Here is a 21,981-nt window from a genome sequence, read left to right on the forward strand (position 1 = left end):
TTAAGCTCCAAGCACAAACATTGAGTGACAGTAAAGTGCAGCTGAGTTCAGTGCCATGGCAGCTTTTCTTTAAGAAAAAGCAAAGAAAGGTTGCTCAGCTGATCTACATCCTACATTTCTCCTGTTTCTTTGTAGGCTAACCTTTGTGAAATGACATGCTTGTTACTCTTATTTGGTCCAGGAAAGCCAGGTCTACACTCAAATTAACATTTTAACCAGAGTGATTGCATTTTGAAGCTTCAAACTAGCCACCCTCAATTGCTAAAACATGTGGCTTTAATTCCTAGACGTGCATACACATTTCAAGTGTTACCACCAGCTTTTAATTGAGAACATACTTTATAGAGTGTGGAGGTGGATCTTTCTCTTTTCATGAATGACAGACTGAAAAAAACAAATTCTGCATTCTAGCTCAATTGCCTTGGCAATGCTTGGATGAAGCATTAAAACCCAAGAGCTCTGCTGGCTCTTTAGTCCAGTATCCTGTTCCCCACAGTAGTTAACTAGATGTCTGTGGGAAGTCCACAGAAAGGTTCTGAGTGCAACAGTCCTCTCTTGTACCTGCTGTTGGGAGTGTAAGAACACAAGAAGAGCCTTCTAGATCAGGCCAATGGCCCTTCAAGCCCAACATCCTTTCCACACAAAGGCCAACACAAGTGAGGAAAGTGCTTCTGCATTCATGGCCTGCTTGTGGGCTTCCCTTAAGCATCTGGCTGGCTGCTGTGAGAGCAGAATGCTGGAGTAGACAGGCCTTTCGCCTGATCCCCTTGCATTATTGAAATATACTCGGAGTCACGTAGTGATTTCATGCTCTTTATTGCATCTCGTAAACAGTGAATTGACTTTCCCCCCAGAACCTCAGGCTTTATATACATTATTTACACAATGGGTCCCATGTGATTGGCTGATTCTGCTTCCCTCCTGCAGCCTGATTGGGCTGCTACTGCAGGTCAATCAGTTGTTGCATTCTAGGATCCTCCGGACCTAATAGGCTGATTAACTTCCTCCTGGGGCCTGATTGGGCTGCTCCTGCAAGCCAATCTGGTTATTCCAGTCTAGGATCCTACCTGCCTATTGTTCTAGGATCCTAGCTCAGTACATAACAATTATTATGTGCTTGGGGGTAGAACAAGGAATTCTAGCATGGGATATAAAGGTAATTTATGGAAGTGGTGGAGGAGGAACAAAAGTTTCAGGGAGAGGTTCTGTAAGTAGTAGTTGCAAGCCCTGATCAGGGCAGGGTGAATGGATCACTGCTTTCTTTCCCCTTAGAGCCATTTCCCCTTACTGCCTTTGAGGGTCTTGCAAAGCCAGAGAGGAATTGAAATCCTCACAGCACTGGAGGCAGTGTTCCTTGACTCTTACTCAACACTGGTTTTATACCGATGATCATGTGTAGCATCTTCTACCCAAGCTCCCTGCTACCCTTCTGAGTCAGAACTCTTTGTTTCCAGGCAGAGTCAAGAATAGTCTGAGGCATGTGATTCAGATCCACTGCTGAAGCTGAGCACTTCTGGCCCTGTGAGTTGCCTGGGTAAGAGGTGGCCACATGGGAGCCAGATGTAAGCTGCTCTGAACTCCTCAGAGCAAGAATAAGGCATGTATTTGGACAGGGCTCGAGTCAGTCTGGTATCTTAAGACTTCTGACTATTATAGGATGGTGCCTGCAATGACAAAGGCTTTATGTGACCAAAGGTTCTATACTATAGTTCCCCGTTTATCAGGTGTTATTCCTACAACATTGCCATTCCTGATGGCTCACCATAAAATGATTCCAGATGAAGTGCTGCATGTGTGCATTGTATACAGAAGCTGTAGGCCTCTCCAAACTTAGCCAGTTACTCTAGTATTTGCTGAGAAGAGGGAAATGCTTTCTTTTTTTCCTTTGGTCGTCCTTTACTCATTCTTCTTGGTTGCTTGTTTATTTTCTGTGTCTTGCCACATCACTTTGAAACGTTGATAATAACTTATAAACCTTCTTCTTTGTTCTGTCAGCAAATGTTGTAAAATGTACCTGAAATTACCTTTTTCTTTCCCCGAGTGAACAGGCTCTGTGTACTCACAGATAGGGCTGTTTTCATCATTAAGTCTAAATTACAGTGCTCTTTCACTCCTGCTGGCTTGCTTCAAACCTGTCTCCGGAAAGAACCTTCAAGGCTTCCTGAGCACAGGAAAGGAATGTTTCCTCCCTTCCTGCCACTAGCTGCCCCCAAATTCCTGCAAAGTGGTCTGACAAAAAAAGAGAGAGAGACCATGAAAAAAGACAGCAAAGCAAATCAGTTAAACTAAGTCTCATGATTCACAGTTCAGTATGCAGAACCCAATGAATGAATGCTATGCTCCATCCCCCAGGTGTATTGTAACCACTCCCCACAAAACGCCACTCCTCTCAGCTTTGACTGAAGCATGGGCACCTGGGAAGGCTGCAGAGTGCAGACCATTGGTAAGATGATTTGTAGAATGAAAGAATGGACACACATAGCCATCTCAGAAGTAAGGAAGCACCCCACCCAGTGTAGATTTCACCAAAGTTTTCTCTCTGCTTCAATAATTTCCAAATGAAATTTCTTTTCTCATTCATTTTACTTACTTGTTTATTTTATAAAATCTATATACACTGCTTGATTGTTTAAAAACAAAACTCAAAGTGGTTTACAAAAAGATAATAAAATCAAGAAAATTCCACAACCATACTGTCAAACATACAAAAGTTACAATACTAAAACAGATTAAAATTCCCTAAACTTTCTAAGCCTCTGGGTAGGTTTGTTGATGCAGAATGGTTGATAAAAAATATGGGGTGGAATTTTGGCCCGGACACAGGTCCAGCTCTGAGGGTCTTCCAGCAGTTCCTTGATTGTGAGAAATGAGGTTACAGGAAACTAGGCGGAGGGCCTTCTCAGTAGTGGTGCCTGACCTGTGGAATGCCCTCCCACCAGATGTCAAAGAGATAAACAACAACACAACCTCCTAAAGACATCTGAAGGTAGCCCTGTTTAGGGAAGTTTTTAATGTTTGATGTTTGCTGTGCTTTTATTATGTTGGAAGCTGCCCAGAGTGGCTGGGGCAACACAGTAAGATGGGCGGGTATAAATAACATCATCATCATCATCATCATCATTATTATTATTATTATTATTATTATTATTATTATTATTATAGTACTCGTTTCAGCACTGGTGAGATGCAACTCCAATGCCCAGTCATCAGCCAAACAGTTGTGTTTTGAGTTATCTGCACATTTCTAAACCATCTTCAAAGGCAGATTGCAAATTAACCTCAACTCAACCCACACTGTTGGAAATGCACCACTTTCAAGCTGGGATGTTTGGATACTTGGAGGGGCTCTGTATTGTTTTGACATAAATGCTTGTGTGGCAGAGTAAAAATAATAAACTAATGAAGTATGTCTTTGCAAATGATGCTAATGATGCTGTCCTCCCAATGGTCTATTTGCATAGGGTTGCAAAGTGATTTTCTTTGCCTTATGTGAGTTAACTGGAGAGAGTTAAGGTAGAGGAGTTTGGCTCAAAAGGGGTGTTTTGCCTGGGGGGGGGGATATTGATATAGTGTCAGTACAGCTTTGGTAGTAATATTCGTTGCACACAAATCATAGAGTTTTCCTTAACTCTACCTGAAGAAGCCAGGGATTGAACCCAGGGAGGAAGCAACAGCTCTATCAGGTGATAACACAACTGAACAGAGTCTTGTACCGTAATTGGAATAATAAATGTTTATAAATGCTGCCATTTCTTTCCCCCAAAAAATGATTATTCACTTTACAGGAACAACAGAGGGAGCAGATACGATAAAGCTTAATATATTAGTGCATAAATATATGTGGGCCACTCACATCCGTGCTCTCCTATATAGGTCAGATGTGTGTTAGTTTCCTTATGAAGACTCATGTTGACAGCCTTTGCACTGTGCGACAAAAGAAAGCAAAAACCCACCAAATTATCATGCTATCTCCTTAAGGAGCATTGTAAAGGAAGGCGCCCTAAGGGGGAAGTGCACACAGGTGAAATGCATTAGTATTGCCATGCGCTTCAGGTGGTGACAATGAGCTTTATTGATGAAAGACTCATTGGAGCTGGGTAGCTGTGGTTTAAAGCAATGTCGGATTGCATTAGCTTTACCATGCAAAAATATTAAATGCTTCTGTGTCTTGCTGCCAGCACAAACCTTTCCCTTTTCCGTCGTGTTTTTCTTTTCTATTCTTCCAAGGTCTCCTGCTTAGTTCTCAGTGCTTTGTGATGTTTTCAGGCACTAAATGTTAAGCATATACACCTCACTTTATGTGCTCACTAATGCCTGCAGAGCAAGTGTTATCCTACCACAGCTTTGCAGAATGCAGGGGGCCCAGAATGCTCTGCTGGAATCTCCAGTTCAACATAAGTCAAGTCAGCACCCAATGAAATAAGTTGAAAGTGAAGCTGGTCAGAAGCCAGATTTTCTTCTTGGCTGACACCTCCTCCTAATACTTTCCTGTTGCATGGTTATTAAAGAGATGCCTACAGCCACTTGGGTGTTTGCAAAAGGGCTTCCAAACAGCCTTGCGCTGCACTTTGGTTGTGTGCACATATTCCCAGCAGAGGAGCACATGCATGGAGCCAGACTGGGCAGGATTGAACTCACCACTTACCAGCTAGTAAGTGGTGGGTTCAGTCCTGCTGACTCTAGTGCATAACCAGCAGGACTGCACTCTCTGCTTACCAACTGGTGAGTGGGTGGTTCTGACCTGTAAATGCAGGAGTCTGCTTTGCCAGCTTATTCCTTATAGAAAACCCATGGGCAAAGCAGCAGGCATCAGGATTGCACTCTCAGGGGGTTCAACCCTGCTGGCTGCTCTGCAGCTGGGAAGGGGAAGGAGGTACAGTGGCTCCTTTTGTCTTGTACCCCAAATTGATTTGGAGCCCGGATCTGGGTCGGGGCAGATCTAAAGTCCCAGATCAGACCTCAAATTGGATGTGTGTGTTTTTGGGTGTGCAGAGCCCTACTGTAAACAGTTACATTAGGTCTTTGATTCCTTGTTCTCTAAAAGTGATCTCATGATTTTGCCACAATTATCCACTGATATCCACAGTTCTCCCTCCCTGCTGGGTCATAAAGAGAATAATCTACCATAAAATCCCATCAGTTCTACGTGATTCTGAGGGAATGCATTTTCTAGCATTCTCAAGAAGAATCAACTTCAGTCAGTATCAAATCTCCACACAATGAAAATTGCCACAATTAAATGTGTGATATGGCTGCGAATTTGTAATGCGTTTGTTCAGTGTGATACTGAGAGGTAACCAAGGATTTCAGAATCATCACATAACATATGTGATGTTTCACCAAAAATCATTTGAGTTGCAAAAGAAATGGAAAAGCTAAATATGGTGGTACTAAACAGAGTGCATAAAACACTTATTTTTTTAAGATTTAAAAAAAAAAGAATACTGTGGTTTCTGCTTGACATTCTGATGTGGAACTGAAATAAATGTCTGCATTGATCAACACCAAGTAAACCCAACTAATTCTCTAGCAATAAATGCCCTTCTTCAGAAACCTCTCCACCTTACTTCATTGTATGGCAGCTTCTGCTCACATTACAGTCAGGGAAATTTCAGTTTTAAGTACACCAAGCCCTGCTCATTTCTTTAATGATGTTCTTCAGCTTCTGATTCTTAGTAGCTCTGTCAGCACACTTCAGTACTATTTCTGATTACAATGACTAGGGGACACAGATCAGGACATTATACTTGGCACCAGAGATTCTTGAATTGCTCACCATCACAGAGATGGTCCATAATACAGAACAGTTATCCATGGAGTAACATGAAATGACGACTTTGAAGTGACTGCCAAAGACTTAAGCCAGGCCATGATTCTTGGTGCATATACACAGTCAATGACAGTCCTCTGCCCTTACATTGCATTTCCTTTACTTTATTGCTTAATTCATTCTCTTTATTGACTTGGATGCTCACAAACCAGGCTAATCTGTCACTCCAAGGTCTTATCCAAACACCCTAAAGCCAATGGAAAACGTCTCACTGATAATAATGGGCTTTCACATGGATACCCTGCTTGTTTCCAATTGCACAGCAGCACCCTTGATCGACAGCCATGACAGATAATAGTACGCATCACTATTAGATAGAATGGGAAGCTTGCACAGAGCAAGATGAAATGATAGTCCCAGGGTCACACAGCAAGCTTTTTGCAGTACTATGAATCAAACTTGTATCTCCTAAATCAGAGCTTCTGGTAGAAAGTGGTGAGTGATACTGCATAGCGATGTTGTAAAGCCTTCTGTTTTGGGTTTCATTTTTAGCATTCCTCCTAGAGCTGCCATTTCCCACTGTCATCTTGTGTGTACATGAAAAGGACCAGGCAGCAACATTATCAGGCATATGCCAAGGTCCATACCCCAAACGGGATCCCACTGTCAATTCCTGCAGGCCCCAATTCTGCTCCTCCTCCTTTTTTTTCAGTAGCTGTTTGCTTACTCGGAGAGAGCAGCTCAATAATCAATGACAGGAGCAAGGAAAAGGAGCAGCAGATGTCTCTCTACTAACCCTCTACTTCTGGACTGGGCCCAAAGAGAGGGGAAGTGAATGGGTAGCAATTACTACAGCAAAGTCAGGTCTACTTAGCGAGGAGATTCGGGGGGGGGCTGTGTCATAGTCCCATTGCTGAGCAACAGCATGCAGAGCTCGGTGGAGCGTGAGGCCAAACAAGCAGAAGATACGAATCTCTGAGATATTCTTGGCAGACTCTGCATACAAAGCCAAGTCTGTTCTGTGGGTCGGGAAAACAACAGTCTATGTAGTCAGCCAATCCAGTGATCAGGGAGTCCAATGATCATGAAGCCAAGGGTCTGAGCAGGAAACAGCAGGTTAGGACTGGGAGCCACAGGTGTTGTTTCCAACATCTGACTGCTTCTAAGAGCTCTGTTTAGGCTGAAGCCAGCTGGTTATCATCAGTGGCAGCTGGCTATCAACAGTGCCTTCTCCTCAGTGTCCTTGATCAGCTGCAAATGGAGTCACTCGCCCTTCTTTCCCTTCAGGCTGCTGTTCAGCAGGTGAAGCTGACTCCTGGCCCATTATAGGCTAACTGAGGACTTACCCAAGGAAAAAACCCCCAAACAAACAAACAACTGAAGCTGGCACTGAACATGAACATCCTATAGATATACAGCAGCGCCTCGGGTTACAGACACTTCATGTTATAGACGCATTAGGTTACAGACTCTGCTAACCCAGAAATAGTACCTCGGGTTAAGAACTTTGCTTCAGGATGAGAACAGAAATCACGCGGCGGCGGCAGCAGGAGGCCCCATTAGCTAAAGTGGTACCTCAGGTTAAGAACAGTTTCAAGTTAAGAACAAACCTCTGGAACAAATTAAGTTCTTAACCCAAGGTACCACTGTATGGGAAATGAGTGGGCTGCAAAACTTCAGAATAAAAGAGTTAGAGTATGTATTGATTTTCGGGTTTCAACAGTTGTATTTTCTAGCTCATCCTGTCTCAGGCTCAATGCAGAAAACACCCTGGTTAAAGGAATCAGTAGCATTACTGCAATAAAGCAGTTAGGCAACACAACACAAGGCAAGGATTGTCCTTTTCAGTACTTTCTTATGACATTAAAAAACAACCCTGTGAGAAATATGAAGTAAAATAAGTGAAAAAGAAGAGAACAAAAGTACAAAACCAGCAAACAAAACCAAAGTTCACAGCTGTTACCTCATAAAATAAAATACATCCTCAAGAGACTATATAGTGACTTAGATGTTGCAACAAAAATGACCTGATACAGAAAGAATACAAAACAAATGTTAGGAATAAAGTCATATTTCATTAGGACTTGCCATCCCTATGATTGGCCTATCATATAAGTAACAGATGGCCACCAAACGGAGGCAAAATCCACAAGTTTAGCTGCACCCTGAGATACTCTTAATTTATCAGTAAATTTCTCACAAATGAGAATACAGTAACCTTACTTCATTGAACCCAACAGTTATTATCTTTAAATTTAAACAGCAGCATCACTTTTCAGGTAGGTAAGAATGGCAAATGCATTGGTCGCAATCAAACCCAGAGTTAAGTATGATGCAGGCATAGGCAAACTCGGCCCTTCAGATGTTTTGGGACTACAACTCCCATCATCCCTAGCTAACAGGATCAGTGGTCAGGGATGATGGGAGCTGTAGTCCCAAAACATCTGGAGGGCCGAGTTTGCCTATGCCTGGTGTGATGAAACCCCTATATATAAATTATTGAATTAAAATTCAAACAGAACTGAATTAAAAACTGCCACAAGTTCCAGTAATTTCACGTTCATTTCAACCAGAAATTGTAGGAATTGTTCTTGTGTAATTTTTAAATGAGATTTTTAAATAGATACTTCAATGAATTGGTTGGTATGAATTAGTTCATTCCAAGCACTAGCCGTAGAGCATCTCCTTTGAACGCAGAAGATCCCAGGTTCCATCCCTAGCATGGTGAGGCTGGGAAATGCCCATCCCTGAAACCCTAGGCAGCTGCTGCAAGTCAGTGTAGACAATAAAGGGCTAGATGTGCCCATGGTCTGACTCAGTGCAAGGCAGGTGCCTATGCTCCTGTGTGTCTTTCTGGAGTGGAAGGCTGACCTAGGGCCCAAGGAAACCAAGTAGTTTTAAGAGTGTGTGACAGGGATAGGGATTGGATGATTAATAGATTGTGTTGCCTTATGCAGAATAATCGTCAAGAAAGCTTGGGACAAGTATGATGTCCTGCAGATCATGGACTGGAGGCCTGCATTTGCAACCCGGTCCCACCAACAGCTCATTTCTGCCTCCAGTGTATCTTGACTTGTGGGATTTCTTCTGCTTCATTCATTTTTACTCAGGGAATGTTCCTGCCAACACCCTCGGCACAGCAGAGAACATGCCTGCTGCTGGCAATGGTATAAATCAATGCAGCTCTTATCCCCCGTGGCATCTTGGATTCCTTCCATAGCAAAGAGGATTTTTTAAAGCAGAGCTGCGGCCTGTTCCCTGATGAACAGGATCCTTGGCATGCAGGACGGAGGAATTAACTCCGTCCACATTCCTATGAGTTCGTCTGTTTGTTCGGCTTTCGTCCTAACTATGTCAGTTGCGTCCACAACCTAATACATAATGCAGGGAATCCTGAGCCTTTCAGCAGAGATGAGTAAGGCTGGTTGCTTTTGTTTGGGTTTCCTTTTTAATTATCAGCCATTTTTCAGGGTGAAGAAATAGGTTGTCACAGCTGCATATATTCCTTGCATGTTTTGGTTCTGTTGTTGCCAGTGATCATTTTTTTAAAATACTCCAAGATGTTGCAGGGTGTGCATGCGGTTGTTGTTGTTGTTGTTGTTGTGTTTTTCTATAAACTTGTCAAAATGTCAATTCTAATTATACCTAAGTGGTTTAAGGCTAGAGGCTAAAGGAGGCTGTTGATAACATTTTGCATGAGTCATAAAGGCTCATGTATCTTTTCCCGTTTTATTTCCTGAATATTTTCATCAAAATGGCAGCTACTTAGGCTTAAATGAAATCAAGTCTGCTGTGACTGTTTTCTTTGATAACCGCAGAGAGCTTCTCAGAATTCAGAATCCTACGCTGCAGCCACATTAGTCAAAGGAAGAAAATGGGGGCATGAAATGTCCAAAAATGGAACACTAAGAGGAGGCTAAATTAATGCATAATTAGGAAGTTCTAATTCTCTCCACAAACAAAGAATGATCCTGATATGAGCTCTGTGAACAGTACACTATCTGCATGGCTCCATCCATTCATTTCCAGCCCACAGATCATTAAAGCAATTATAATTTCACAGAGGTTTGATCAGCAATTGATTTCTTTGTGATAATTCAATTTAGAGGCTTGCTTCTTCCCGGGTAGAAAATGACAGGCGATGAAGTGTATAAATCTTTAGCACTGTCCATGGATGCACTTGACAGGCTGGCATGGGGCCAGGAAGGATTCACTCTGCAAGAGGTCTTCTGCTGACCTTACGGTTGAAGCGCCAGGCATTTTAGTGCTTAATTAGAAATTGATCAATATGGGCCTACCACCAAGATCTCCTGGAGCAAGGCGTGAGCAGAGCGCAAGGCACAGAGCTACTTAATAGCAGCTTCTTTTTCCATCATTGGGAGGAAGTGGGAGAAATGCTGAGCCTTCCAGAATTCCATTAGTATGAAAAGTACCATATTTTTTGCTCTTTAAGACTCACTTTTTCCCTCCTAAAAAGTAAGGGGAAATGTGTGTGCGTCTTATGGAGTGAATGCAGGCTGCGCAGCTATCCCAGAAGCCAGAACAGCAAGAGGGATTGCTGCTTTCACTGCACATCCCTCTTGCTGTTCTGGCTTCTGAGATTCAGAATATTTTTTTTCTTGTTTTCCTCCTCCAAAAACTAGGTGCGTCTTGTGGTCAGGTGCGCCTTATAGAGCGAAAAATACGGTACATGGGGATGTCTGTTGATAATCACCAGTTATGTTCTGCCCTCTATTCAGATTAAGCAAAGAAACAGTATTCCTACCACAGCAACAACAGCACAAGAGTGTTGTATTGCCTGGTGGAACATTTAAAAAACTTCCCTATACAGGGCTCCTTCAGATGTCTTCTAAAGATTGTATAGTTACTTATTTCCTTGGCATAACTCCATACCCACCAACATTTCTCCAATGAAAATATGGTCCATACCCTCCAACATTTCTCCAATGAAAATAGGCACATCCTAAGAAAAAGCAAGACATTCCGGGATCAAATTAGGAACCGCGATGGCTTCTGTAAATCCAGGACTGTCATGGAAAATCGGGACACTTGGAGGTCTGTGGCTCTGAGACCTAAACTCCATGGCGCCCTTGAAGCCCAGAGGTCAGTCTCTCTGTCTTGCTGATAAAACAGGAAGCAATGTGCTAGAAGCCTTGGTTCAGTAATTTCCCCTTCTTGCCTTTGATTTGGGAGACTTGGAAGGCAGAAGAGATCTGAAAATTTGGCCGCTTTTTTGTTATTTGTTAGTCAGAAGCATGCAAACCACAACCTGGCTGGACATGTCCTTGCAGGCAGTTTCAGCTGAGCATCTCCATGACTGAAATGCATTCAGCAGTTACAAATGCCATCCCCTGGCAATACTTCAGCTAATGGACAGTGAAATAAAACCCAGCAGATTCCTGCCATGACAACAGAGTTCAGCATCCCATGATGCCAGTAGTGTAAAGCTTGTTTCTGTACTCAGGGCAAGACTGTTGGCTGTTTACTGGCCTACAGAAATATGCCACTGAAGCCTCCAAAGGCATTTTGGCACCAGATTCAGTAAGCCATAATAAGATACAAGTGGCAGAGAAAGAAAAGGAGGGAAATAGCCCCATGGAACACACTATGCTCTTTTTTTAAAAAAATATTTTATTCATTTTAAAACGTCCCCCCAAAAAAGAGGGAAGGGGAAAGAATTCTCACCCCTTAGCAAAAAAAAAAACCAACAAAAAAATCCATCAAATGCAATATTTCACCTACTGTCTGAATTACAAAAAGTTTTTTAAATCCATGAACAAAGATCATAGAAAGAAGTTGTTAAAAATTATATCCAAAAACATTTTTTAAAAGTTTGTTTTCAAATTAATACATTGGAAGATAATGAGACTCAAAAGAGAAATGGGTATTTTGAGGTCCACTAATACAACTGGGACAAGTAAGGGAAGTCAATAAGCACCACTAAGTATCATCAACGTCTCCTTTGTTGGATCACAGTGTTTAAAACAAAGCACAACATGTAATAAAAACAACAACACAAAAAATGGGTGACCCCCAATTCAGCAAAGACAATTGGGAGACATTGAAAAAGCCAGCTTTCTGAGTTTGCCACACTCCCCTGTTCCTAATTAAACAGCATGAACAGTGTGATAATGGTAGTTCACTGAAACCAGCATGCAGGGCCAGAATGTGTTCATTCTTCCCATTATCTCTTAATAGGTGGCTATACAAAGGACCTGCTTTTTCTCTGCAGGTCTAACAACTTCTGCATTTGAATCCTTTTTATCTTTTTTCTGCACTGGTTGAAGATTAGAAACTTCATATCTTCTTTCATTCCACCTTCTTTCATGTCCTAATATAAAAAGGACCATTCAGAAATGGGCAATAGAGGTTCAGTGACATCATCATTTGTTAAACTTCACAACCAAATTAGTTTCTCAAAGGTGCATTTAGGTCCTACTTGTGCAGTCCTTACTTCACTGAGTAATATTCAACAATGAGAAAGGAAAGTGGACTTATTTGTGCCTATCGGCCTACTCGACTGTTTTATTAGCCAGTTGAATGGCTTTCCGCCAACTTCAATGGGACCTTTCTTTGGAGATCACTGCTGAAGTGAATTGGCCACTTTGAATACACTTACTGAATTGAAGTAGCCATGTGCATCAGTGTTTAGCCAAACAGATGGTCCTTTCAGGTTGTCAACTTGCTGCTTCAATATTCGGTAGAGAGCAAACTTAATAGGACTTCAGAAGCACTGCCAAATAGTAGTGAGGATGATAAAATGCAAGTGAAATCTTAACAATGAACTTTCTGAAACTGGAAAAAGCAATTCATTTTCAGTTTGAATATGGTGATTGCAAAAGCCACAATACAAAACCCATAATGGAATTTTATTGTGGTGCTGTGCCTCCAGTCCTTTCTGAAAGCACTCATGCTACAAGGAGTCCCACAGCCCATTATCTCACTAGTGCATTCTCTCTTGGTGTCAGATGCTCCATGCTAATTTCCCAAGCTTCTCTCCTTCTGAGCACTCCAAGGGGTTGAGGAACCTTTGGCCTGCCGGATGTTGCTGAACTACAACTCCCATCAGCCCCAGCAGGCATGGCCAATGGCCAGGAATGATGGGAACGGCAGTTTGGCAACACCTGGAGTGCCAAAGGATCCCCACACCTATTCTACTCCAAAACTACCTCCCCATAATTTTACAATCAGCCTCTGCTTCAAGCTCCATCTTATTCAGAGGCCAACTTGGCCTCTGTGGAAGGGGAAAGTAGGACCTTCACATAAGCAGCTCTGGAGTTTGGGGGACACCCTTCCATGGACTGCACTTTCTCCATTTCTTCTGGTACGGTAGAAGCAAATGTTTTCATTTATGTTTGGCTTGTTTCAAAAGCAGCAGCTTTCTGATGAGCAGTGGAAGCTTTTTGTCGCTGTTTTTCTGATTTAGTTTTGTGTGTTTTCTTTTTTGATTTGTTGTTGTTGTTTTGAATTTACGGTATTGTAAATTGATTTGGAATCTTTTCTGGTTATAAAGTGGTGTAGAGGTTTAGTATATACATGCAGTGAGTGATATCCAGCTAAGTCATGCTCAGTGTAGACCCACTGAAATCCCCTTTGCCCTATCACTACTTCATGAAGAAACAATCTGAGCTGTGTGGCATGATTCCTCTTTCTACATAAGAAAGGTGCTGGAGTACAAAATCTAGGTGCATTGAGAGTTTTGCTGCCTGGAGTCAGTTCTTCATACTTGCCACCAGCAGCCCACACATGAGTGCATTAGGAATGCACAGAGCTACTGCTAAGCTTACAGCCAGAATGTGCACATGGAGAGGCACTATTCGTTTGAACCAGCAGCATCTAGCTGTGAGGGCAGCAATGGCCCTGGGCAGTCTGAGGCACTCATGTGGAGACCACTACGACTGAAGCAGCCAGCTGTGTGAGCATCTTCCTATTCCTTTCTGCAGACGAATACTTGGTTACTAAGGGTCTGTTGGAATGACTGACAGGTGCAGGAGGGATCTGTTTTAAATTGATTTATATCTTGATTTTGTGGGTTCTGACCTGTTTGAATTTTGTCCACATAGAACTGCCTCTTGCATTGACTGCCTGCATTGTTGCTTTTTTGGTTGTTTTTTAAAAATAAAAAATAAAAAGGCCAACTAATTATACGCAAAATTCACGTATGTTGTACGTATTGTTGTTTAGTCATTTAGTCGTGTCAGACTCTTCGTGACCCCATGGACCAGAGCACGCCAGGCACTCCTGTCTCCCACTGCCTCCCACAGTTTGGTCAAACTCATGCTGGTAGCTTCGAGAACACTGCCCAACCATCTTGTCCAACCAACATAGTATATGTTGTACATATACTATGTATTAAAAAAAATCAAGCCCCATGTTTCTACAGGATACTTTCATTAAAATTGAGTGTTTTCACAGTTTTTCACACAGTTACATGCATTCTTGTAGCCATCTATTCACTTGCTGGTTACTTTAGGAAACCTGGGGTGCATAGACACATAATATGCATACGATTAAAATGCATACAATATGTAAAGATTTCTCTTATTTTTAGTAGAGGCAGTAAAAAAACCAAAAAAACTTGCTTCTTGATATGGAGACTTTGACATAGAGATTTTCAGAAAAGTTAATCCCTAACTAGAACAACGCAACAAGAGTCTGAACTTACTTTGTTATGTAACATCCTCTCATATGCACATAATTTTAAAATGTTTTTCACCCATCTAATCTCTGTTAGCGCTGCCAACAAAACTGCCTAAACTGCATTCATCGGTTTGCTGCATAGAAGAAAGAGATCAGCACCACTGAGTCTTGTGCTGCCCTTGCTATCACTTTGCTGGAATAAGGAATTGGGTTATAATTAATGAACTAGGTTACAGTAATTTAGGGAAAGAAGACATTATATGCACTGGAATATGCATTATACCTTCACTGGAATTAGAACCCTATCACACGTGCACTGTGAATAGAGCTTCTGAGAAAATCAGTTCTTTTGCAGGGGGGAAGTATCCTGTTCTTCGCAGCTTAATAGAAACAGCTCATTAAAAACAAACAAACCCCTTGGGTTCAACTGTTAGAGCTGCTTAGGATCTTCTGAGCCTTGTTGCCTTACATTCACCAGGCATGAAGTCACCTGACAGAACTTTGCACGTGTCTATACACACAGGAAACTGAGCAGACCTGAAAGGGTTCTAGGAGGCTGACTGCTAGTTATGCTTTGAGGAAGTCTCTACAGAAGTCTGTGTGTAAGAATGGGTTTCTTACAAGAGTGGAATAAAGTGAGGGCACATGTAAGAAGTTACAGTAGGAATTACACTCCTCCCGAGCTGCAGATATGTGGGATTGTTACATGTCACATGTCTGTTTACATTCCAGCACAGATTGCTGGAGTCTGTGAGCAGAACATCCGCTCTGTATTGCTTTTGTTTTCCCTCTCTCCGAGAAGAACAACAAGGAGAGAGGCCATGTTTTTCTTTGTCCTGATTTATGTATAATAAATGCGTAGTTTAGTATAGTATCCACGCCTCGAGCCTGATCTGTTGTGTGTTTACTCTGCTGAGTAATGTGTGCTTGTGCACAGCTGCATGAGTCGCAGACGCATGTTGGAGGAGGATGACTGATGGATCTCCACAGCGGCAAAGCTGAGAAGGGAGACGCTCCAGCTGGGGCCAAGCCAGCTGGCTTTTCATCCCACGGTTCCGACAGGGATGGTGGGTAGTGAGGGAGCTGGCATCAGCAGTCTCCATTGTTGGGCATCTGCTGAGGCTCATTTCCAGATAAAGAGGCCTGCTGCCAATATGTAGCCTTGCTGTTCCTTTTTCTTGATGCTTCTCCCACCACCATCTATTCAGCTGCCCTTCCTGAATGAGCAAGTAGTGAGAGGACCAAGGGAAAAGAACAACCCTTGGCTTTTCTTTCCAGGAGAGGCCAGTGAATGGGTAGATCAGGGAGAGATGGTCAGCAGCAGTAATGCGTCTGAATACCAGTTCCTGGAAGCCACAAGAAGAGAGAGCGCTCTTGTGCTCAATTTCAGCTTGCTGGTTTCCACAGGCATTTGATTGGCCGTTATGAGAACATGATGCTGGGCTAGATGGGTTATTGGCCTGATCCATCAAGCTCCTCTTATGTTCTTATGGATGCACTCTTGAAGGAGGGACCACTGGAAGCACCATGCCCAGGTGCTCCTCAAAAACCTGGCACTTGCAGCAGGGGCAATGTTGGAGAAGCCTCCCTGCAAACTACTGTAAACCTTTCTCCCATTCCTCTTTCTTGACTCTCCCTTGAATTTCCCCTTTCCCTAAAGAGTTTCCTCTCCCCTCCCTCAGCTAGGGAGGGAGGAGGAATTTGGTTCAGCTTGTAGTCAAAGGTGAATGTACCTAATTCATACTTCCTGAAACAATTCATAAGTCATCCTTTGAAATTCGGACTTTTCTGAATATTACAATGTAGCTCTCCAACCAAGTAAGGTGAAGAAAAATGGATAGGCTAAAGTGTGCATAAAGATGTATTCTATGAGAGGGGTTAGCTTGCAAAAAATGTTTGCATTGGGCAAAATTTAATACAAAAGTATATGAGAAATTGGTACAAAGATACTGATAAATTTTCATGAGGACTTTGTGAAAAATAATCACAAACTGATGTGGAAATGTAGAGAACCGAACTGGAAAAATGAGAAACTGATTTCCCCATCCCTGCTCATAACTAAACCTTTTCCTGCCTCCCCTAAGCTGTTCCTCATTTTGTTCCTCTTCACAGAAAACACTGTCATTTTTGAATGGAAAATGTTATACTGTGATGTATTATAAATAGGGTTATTATATTTAAATTGCCTGTCTTGTGAACCACTTCAAGCACAATGTACATGTGGGAAATATGATATACAAATAAGTTAATTGACTATGACACTCATACTATGGGCCGTATTCAGCTAAATAGTTCTGCAAACATAATGATTGGTTCTAGTGCACCAGGGCTTCCTCTGCTCTCCTACCCTCGTGCCCTTCCCATATCTGCTCTGTGGTTGGGGAGACCCCAGAACAGATTGGGGGGGCACACAGGGGGGGAATATGCCATTGCCCAAAGAGAAATCCTTGAGCTGATGGAACCAGTGACTTAGCGCTATTTTGAAGACATCCCAATGACTTGACTAGGGATCTTTTGGGGGGAGGGGTTTGCTGCCATCAGAAAACAGTGTCTGTCAGCCTCATTATGCACTCTGAATCCACCCCATTGTGGGGCTTGATGTATCAAAACCAACACAGTTTACATTTATTCTGGCATTCAGTGTGTCTGTGTATGTGTGTAAGAGAAAAAGAGGGGATTATATATATATATAGCCTATGTGGTTTCCCCAATTCCGCAAGATGGGATTGTTTTGGAAGGGTAAAAGGCCACTTTCTCAAGTGATGCTGTAGCATTTACTGAAGACAACAGAAGCCCAGGCTCTTAGTCCCTAGCACTTGTCTTGGTCTACTTAGTAAGCACCTGTGTCCCAAGCCCAGCTTTCATCTTGTCTTTTCATGTTTCTTGTTTACATAATTAGTGTTGCTCACTTAGTATTTAGATGTATATTTATGCAGCCTTTGAAGGCCTGCATGAAATTGAACTACAGGAAACCGTACACAGGTTTTTATTTCTAAAGCAGCGGGCAGGGAGAAAAGTTAGCTAGGAAGAGGAACAGTAAGTTCAAACAAAAAGCACATCTTCCTAGATAATTGCATATGGATGCAAAACCTTTCAAACAGAATGCAGAGCATAGCATCTCAGGCCTCCTAGACTAATTTCTAATTCAAACAAATGAGGTTTTGACTTTTCCTCGCTTTTCTTTACCCTGAAAGCTCATGTTGATTTAAAACATAAAACTAACAGCTGAGGACATAAGAAGGCACTTTCTTTTCCACCATGTATTTGTCACATGCAGCACTCTTTCCATTCTGCTGCAGTTCATCTTCCACCCCAAAGTACATTATTCAGCTCACTGCCCACTGTGGCAAAATTATGTAACTTATTAAATTGCATAGATGAGGTTGACATTATTCCATCCTGTTCATTTCAATTGAAAGGAAACACAATGCAAGCGGTGGCCTAATCAATTCTGTATTGTTTGCAGACTAACTGCAACAACACCTGCAAATACCAGTTGTAATCAGTGGATTGACTTCCATTGCAAAGATGGGACATCTAAAAAAAACTTCAACCGTTTCCATTCCTGTTTCCCTTTTCATCAGAATTCTCCAACAATCCTACTCACAGTCCAGTCCTAGGCATGGTCTTCTAGCTGACCCATTTATTAGGCATTCATCTTAAGGGGAAATGTTGTAGCTCAGCGGTAGAACATCTGCTTTGCATGCAGAAGGTCCAAAGTTCAATTCAAGCTTCTCCAGGTAGGGCTGGGAGAAATTCCTGTCTCAAACCTTGGACAGCTGCTGCCAGTGAATGTAGGCAATACTGAGCTCAGGGGACCAATGGTCTGAGTCGGTATGAGGCTGCTTCCTTTGTTCCTGTGATTTGTTTGCACAGAGTTTGCAGGGAGGTTATAAATCATCCCTGCTTATGGACCATTCATTCTTACTTGTTTTTGCAGTTAAATGCAATTGCATCAAGCAATCTCACCCTTTCCAGTGCATCCCTTCATCATTTTAATTGTGCAACCTGAATTTGCTGGTATGTAATTGAATCCCAACTGCAATCTAAGGACAGTCTGGAAGCTCCCTATGTCAACTCACAAGTGAGCCCATTTAAGTTCTTAGGGATTTATATCCCTAGTAAGCATGTTTAAATACTAAGCCCAAATGTTTGCCTGCAAATCACTTATTGATTGGTTGGCATCCATCTGTCTTGGGAGACTATGGTAGAGTGCATCTTTGAGGGTGAAGCCAAACTGTTGAAGAGTTACGGTGCCTGCTGTGGCCGGAGAGACCGATATGGGGGAGACATGTTTTGTTGCAGTTGGGGCAAATGAAGTCATTTGATTATGCTGGTGCAGGTGTACTATGATGTTTCCTCTTTCTGCACTCCTCCCAGTGGTCATTCCTCCTCTGGTCACTGCTGTGGATACACAACCTGATTGTCTCCAAGTGCTGCAGTCATCTGCAAGGGACTCCCACGTGGCACAGTTAATGTTGCAAGCCATCATTTGCAGACATTATTGTAATGCAGAGATCATTGCAATATCATTTGCAGACATCATTGTAATGCAGAGGTGGTCTGCCCCTGGACCTGGTGCCATCTTCCATTCTGTGGACCTGACCAAGCCAGCAGAGATGTGGCTGAGACAGGAGTGTGAACATGCTGGGAATGTGGGCTTGGGAGAGCACATCTTTGTTTGAGACTTTGTCCTGCCATATGATGCCCCAATCCTTCCTGACATAGTGCATATGGAAGGCACTGAGGCATTGCTTCTGGCAGGTGTAAGTTGCTCACATTTCACCACCATGAAGCTGTGTGCTCAGTACACAAGCCTGGTAGACCTGCATCCTGTCTTGGTCGTAGACATCACCTTCTCCCATGGCCTCTTGAAGAGGCAAGCCATTGCCATAGCTTACCTTGTCAATGTGCTTGTCCAGCTCAATACTGATGGAAAGGTTGCTGGTTATGGTAGAATCAAGGTAGGCAAAATCGTCTACCACCTCAAGTATGTGGTCACCATTGCTGATGTGTGGAGTGCTGGCAAAGTCCTGACCTCAGTCTTCATCAGGCTGATGGTACCCCAGGTAGGCTTGGGAGCCTACAAATCACTACATCTTGCGTATAGAAACCCACCATCCGCTGACTGTAGAACATCAGTGATTTTCTCCTCTAACATCTCGAGCAACAGCAAAAGAATCCCCGTTCCATGATGGTAGGGAAGCTTTTATCTTCACACTCTGAAATTGTTGCCCCCTGCCAGCTGTTTTGCTAGCCTGCTCTTTTATGCCTTGTTCTGTAGAATAACATGCTCATTTGCAACTGTGCTCCTGGACCAGGTGGGGTCAGTTACAACACTGACAGCATTCAGTTAAAAGCCACATGCCTGCACATCCTTGCAGATTTCAAGTGCATACTATGAAGCATCAATCACAATTTTTTCATATACCTTGGCAATGGAATTCCAAGGCTATCTTTTATTTTAAAAATCGATATGTTTCACTCTGGCTTTATTTTAATAAACAGAGCCCTGTGAAATATAATTTTATTTTAAAGATGGAGAACCTATTTCATGCAAAGCGTGGTCCTAAAATAGAAGCATGCCTCAGCAGACGTCTGTTTTCTCTATGTCTGTAGCTAGTATGTCTTTACCAAGGGACCAAGAGCCCTCCAGCTCTGCACCACATGTGCCATATATATAATGCATTGGGAACCATTTTGCATTAGGTATTCAGGACTTAAGTAGTCTGAACAGCTGTTTTTGGATTGGAGGCCTTTTGGTTCAAGCCCCAGCAGGGACGTGTTCCTTCTTGTTGTGGAGAATAGAGCTGTGACTTTGCTGTCAAATTCTATATAGGACCTTGAGTGACATATTTGGCAGCTGCTTGCTGTGTTTTAAAACTGTTGCTTTTGAAGGAAGTGGTGTTGCTTTAAGACTGGCATTGTATGTTCCCCTGTGCTTTTATATTTGTAAATAATTCAATAAATTAATACTGATTATAGCTCTGACCTGAGAAGAGTTCATGCCACTCTGAAGAGCAGTCATTCTTGTTAAAACTATTCTGTTTCCAAACGCTTGACTGGCTTTTAATCCAGGCCAATGTTCTCCTTCTGCACCAGCTAATAATTCATTTCCAAGGATCTGGGACACAGTCTCTCAGCAATGGTGCAGCAACATCCTTTTAATAGCCTAAATGGTGTGTGAAGGGCACATGAAAGGTTCCACAATCTCTTGACCATCTTAGTTAGCATCAGACCATTGCCTTCCAAAGACCGTCTGGTCCAAATTTGATGGCAATTTACAATGAAGTGCTACCGCTCTGTTGGAAGGTCATAATGGGTTTAATCCAGCACAGTGCTGCTGAGTGTCTTGTCCAAAGGCCTTGGAGTTCCAGAAAAGACAGGATTAGTCCTGAACATCTAGTGTCTTATTATTCCAGGATGGAGCTCAGCACCCAGTCTAATCAAGCTGCAAAGCAGTATTTTAATAGCGGGTGAAGAATCAATGAGAATATAATGCTTTAGTACTCAGGGCTGCTGTTTCCCTAGAGCGTGTGGTGAAGGAAAGAGGATTAATAGTTCCACCACCTAATGTAACAATGGAGAGTTTCCCAGCATGATAAAATGAGCAGCAGTTGTATAAGTGATGCTCTCACATTTTAAGAACTCAAGAAGAGCCTGCTGGATCGAGCCGATGGCTGATGAAACCATTCTTTGAAACTATGTGTTAGTGAGAAGTGGAAGAACCATTTGCATTTGGGGTCGGCTGCTCATAAAATTACCTTGTGGACAACAGGAAGACAGTTTTGGCATTGCAACTTGAGTACAATAATAATATTATAATAATTTATTATTTATACCCCGCCCCGCCCATCTGGCTGGGTTTCTCCAGCCACTCTGGGCAGCTTCCAAAAGAATATTAAAATACAATAGTATATTAAACACTAAAAGCTTCCCTAAACAGGGCTGCCTTCAGATGTCTTCTAAGAGTCTGGTAGTTGTTTTTCTCTTTGACATCTGGTCGGAGGGCATTCCACAGGGCGGGTGCCACTACCGAGAAGGCCCTCTGCCTGGTTCCCTGTAACTTGGCTTCTCTCAGTGAGGGAACCACCAGAAGGCCCACAGTACTGGACCTGAGTGTCTGGGTAGAACAATGGGGGTGGAGACGCTCCTTCAGGTATACTGGACCGAGGCCATTTAAGGGCTTTAAAGGTCAGCACCAAAGATAGAACCTCTGATTTGGGTGATACTAAGTGAGGAAATCATCTATTGTGTATGGCTTAATAGCTAATGCTTTAGAGCATTTTTCATGGAAGAAAAGCTACCTCCAAGGTCAGAGGCAGCACGCGTCTGAATACCAGTTACAGGGAATCACAACTGGGAAGTGTGCTTTTATGCTCAGGTCCTGCTTGTGAGCTTCCCACAGGCATTTGGTTGTCCACGGTGAGGACAGGGTGCTGGACTAGATGGAAATTTGGTTTAAGCCAGCAGGCTCTTCTTACTTTCCTATGCTTGCTTGCTTGGGTCAGGAATGGAAAGGAATAGTTTTTGTTTAGATAAGTAAGTTTTTTTAAAAGCCATCAAGGGCA

General features: G+C 42.7%; 1 protein-coding gene across 5 annotated transcripts in view; it reads left to right on the forward strand.

The window, feature by feature from the left end:
- RALY (RALY heterogeneous nuclear ribonucleoprotein) overlaps positions 1-21,981 on the forward strand; it is a 206,008-nt gene that overhangs the window by 16,503 nt on the left and 167,524 nt on the right. Inside the window, exon 2 of one of the 5 annotated variants that reach the window (XM_083619145.1) lies at positions 18,351-18,494. The exons of the other annotated variants lie outside the window; for them this stretch is intronic. The gene's annotated coding sequence lies outside the window, so the exon portion shown is untranslated. The remainder of the gene's footprint in view (positions 1-18,350; positions 18,495-21,981) is intronic. 5 annotated transcript variants of the gene reach the window in all.

Source organism: Podarcis filfolensis, assembly GCF_964270895.1.
Source record: "Podarcis filfolensis genome assembly, chromosome: 6".
Classification (NCBI taxonomy): domain Eukaryota; kingdom Metazoa; phylum Chordata; class Lepidosauria; order Squamata; family Lacertidae; genus Podarcis; species Podarcis filfolensis.